The sequence below is a fragment of the Globicephala melas genome, chromosome 7 (assembly GCF_963455315.2).
Source record: "Globicephala melas chromosome 7, mGloMel1.2, whole genome shotgun sequence".
Lineage (NCBI taxonomy): Eukaryota > Metazoa > Chordata > Mammalia > Artiodactyla > Delphinidae > Globicephala > Globicephala melas.
In genome coordinates, this window is record NC_083320.1 from 29,155,152 (window position 1) to 29,158,816 (window position 3,665).

Sequence of the window (3,665 nt, forward strand, 5' to 3'; positions counted from 1 at the left end):
AGGACATCTTGACTGAAAGTATACCCTAAAAAAGTCCATTTTGTCTCAATGTAGTTTAAAGGACAAAACCACAATGTTAGTTTACTCCACAAAGAATGAAGAAAACGTTCACTGATTTTCACCACATTTGCTAAACTATCAGTGACTCAAGATACTCTTTGATTCTGACTTGGGCTCAGTGCACTAATTTTTCCCAGTTAATCAATGATGATCATTTACAACCTGCCAAGGACAAGCACTGGCCTAGGAGACAGGAACAGACATGAGGGAACATACACTATAAGACACGGCCTTTCCGATAGCTGAGTGAGGGATGATACAGATGCAAATTAAAAATTGTAAGGACTTCCCTGGTGGCGCAGTGGTTAAGGATCCGCCTGCCAGTGCAGGGGACACAGGTTTGATCCCTGGTCGGGAAGATCCCACATGATGCGGAGCAACATGAACCCGAGCACCACAACTACTGAAGCCCACACGCCTAGAGCCTGTGCTCCGCAGCGAGAGAAGCCACCGCAATGAGAAGCCCATGCACCGCAACGAAGAGAGTAGCCCTGCTAGCCGCAACTAGAGAAAGCCCATGCGCAGCAACAAAGACCCAATGCAGCCAAAAAAATAAAAAAATAAAAAACTTTGTAAAACAATGTAGCAAATGGTAAATTAGAGATGGGCAGGGAGAGCCGCGGGCACAGAGGGTGACCAACTCTCCCCAGGGATGTTGCGGATGGTTCTAAGAGGAGGTGACATCTGTGCTCCTTCTCAAAGCATCAGAGGAGATCATTGGATAGAGAAGAGGAGGAGAGCATTCCAGACAGAAGAGGCAGCCTGTGCAAAGGTGGAGAGCACGGTAAGTACTCTGGAGTTGAAGCTACCCAGAAGGAGAACTCAGGAGGAAGCTGGAGAAGCTGGGCCGTATGCTTTAGGATGCTTGTGCTCCGAATGTGTTCTAAAGGATCCTGTGGATGCCACTGAGAGGACCGGGACTGGTCAAGGTTAAGGGGGCAAAAGACGTGATGAGACAGGCTGAGCGTGCAAGGACTCTGCCTGCACCCAATCCCACTTCCACAGGGCAGGTCTGCTTCAATGTTTTATGTAACATTCCATATTACATTTCATTGGGGGGAAAAAAGAAGTCAAAGTATACCCAAAAAAGCCGGTGACAATGATGATTGTAGATGTGTGATTGAGAAAGACAATTCTAGCATCAGTTACAAAGTAGAGGGGAAGACATAAAGATTAATAAGGTATTTATTGCAGTGGTGCAGGTGAGAGATGATGAAACCTTGAACAAAGGCGTAACAGAGATCAGAAATAAAATGTAATCACTACAAGATTGTCAAATGTACTTCAGGGCCATTTTGCAAGGTAGGAAAATGTTCTAGAGGTCTAAGATTGTGCTGGTGAGGAGGGAGAAATACATAGTGCACATTTCACTTAGACCTGCGCCCCTTGCCATAGCAGGAGGGGCCACATGGCCTTATGGTCAATGGGTTAGAGGGGTCCATTTAGGTTGGTCTTGATGACCCAGGCTTCATTATTGGTGGAATCCAGCTGACGGCTGGTAATTGGAGAGGGAACAACAAAAAAGTATCCAACACAGACTGGGAATCCCAAACAGGTTTAGTCGCTTCTCTGTCTCAGATGCAAATAACATTCTCCATGCAGAACCAGGGAATAACGTGCTTTGGGGAGTGGCTTCCCAAGTCTATTTAGGCGCCCCTGAGCTCACAGGAGTGGCTGTCATCTGCCCTGCTCCAGGTGCACCAAGTGCCTACCCATAGCCTGCCCCATGCCTGCACTCTCTCTCCCATGGTCCCTTGACCTTGCTCATGCCTGCTTCCCTCGCTTCCCCTTCACCATGTCCCTAGTCCTCTATGTATTACCAGTCATCCTCTCCCACACAGTCTGTTAAAGACTCCAGAACTTGAGGATAGAGAAGGAAAAGGAGAGGGAGCCCATCATTGTAGGTGAGCCTAAGATTAGAAATGTGAACTATAATTAGACACTCGGTGAACTACAAAGATTAAACTCCTGCTAACTAGTCTCCTGTAACTCATGATGCTAAAGAGTGCTTCCCAAACTACCATAATATTTCAATATACATATAGATTCAGATATATAGATATAGAAATTGATACACATAGACATGTACATACAGTCACTCTATTCCCTTAACTTTGAAAGGATCCCAGTTATCCCAAGAAGAATAGAGGTAGTACACCCTTCCTTCCACATTGATAAATACTGTTCTAACTTAAATAAAATATTTGCATAATTAAGTGCTAGCATGTCAATTTTCTTTCTTAAAGTCACATGCACATTAACAAGTAAAATCTAAAATAGAGCAAAAGAAATCTGAAAAAAAATCGCTATGATATACACCTGAAACTAACACAATATTGTAAATCAATTATACTTCAATGAATATATATGCATATAATCGGAAAAAATTTTTTTAAGTAAAATAGAGTCAAAGAAACCAAGACCCAGGGTACTATAGAGATTCATGGAGGGGCAGGGAACGTTTTTGACCTTCAGAGCATCTTTAGTGGTGGGTATTTCAGCTGCTATGTCTTCTTCAGTGGAAGGAGGGTGAGTCTGGCTAGCAAGAAAGAAAACCCAGAGGTGGGATTTGGTGAAGAGGGACATTTTGTTAACTTAAGAGATCTTCCTCCATCAAAGCCAAGAGTCTCTATTTGTTTTACAATAATTTCTTCTCCATCCTTCAGATGCTCTCACATTCTCTGTAAATCTTCCCCCTTTTCACACCAATCCATAATGATTTACTGCTCTCTGAACTACCATTATGCTGGAGTGGTTAAGATCTGCGGGTCTTGGGATCAGTCAGGTTTGAGTTTGAATTCTCATCCTGATATAAATTTATTGAGTGAATGCTGGCAAGTTATTTAACCTCTCAGAACTTCAGGGTCATAAAACCTAATATTCATAGGCCATTGACTCCACATCAGGCGCTGTTTCAAGCACGATACTTACATTTTCTCATTTAATATCAACTCTATAAGGTAAGTTTCTCCATGATGATTCTTTTTTTTTTCTGAATAAAAAAAGAATTTTAATTTAATACTGAATCTTTGAATTTATAGACATATGGGAAAAGGCTAATATACTGGAGTGAAAATAAGCCAGCATCTCAAAGATTACTTGATTTTTTAATTTGTTAAAAATGTAAAAATTCACTGGTACATACAAGGAAAAAACATGGAACACTTCACGAATTTGCGTGTCATCCTTGTGCAGGGGCCATGCTAATCTCCTCCGTATCGTTCCAATTTTAGTATATGTGCTGCTGAAGCAAGCACTCCCTGATGATTCTTATTTCATAGATGAGGAAATGGAAACAAAGAGAGGATCATCAATGCTCAGAAGTCCTGTGGCTAGTAGCAGAGGCTGGACATACCGTCTCCCCACACCTGTGCACTTGTGGGTTGTAGTTAGGATTGATGACATCCTTAGCATGGTGCCTGGCACAGGGGAAACACTTTGTCAATGGAAATTATAACTACTAAGTGTCTATGTAGATTTTATTATCAACCACTTAACACTTAGATGTTCCCTTAGCTCTGTATCTGTCCCATCTTCCTACTGTCTTATAGTGTCCCTGGAGAAGGAGCCAGTCTCTTATCTAATTCCTCACAGCACAATGCTGG

General features: G+C 42.4%; 1 non-coding gene across 1 annotated transcript; it reads right to left on the reverse strand.

The window, feature by feature from the left end:
- Positions 1-3,210: 3,210 nt before the first annotated feature.
- Positions 3,211-3,317, reverse strand: LOC115853033 (U6 spliceosomal RNA). Its single transcript, XR_004039383.1, has one exon. It is a non-coding gene; the product is annotated as a U6 spliceosomal RNA (small nuclear RNA).
- Between the last annotated feature and the right edge of the window lie 348 nt (positions 3,318-3,665).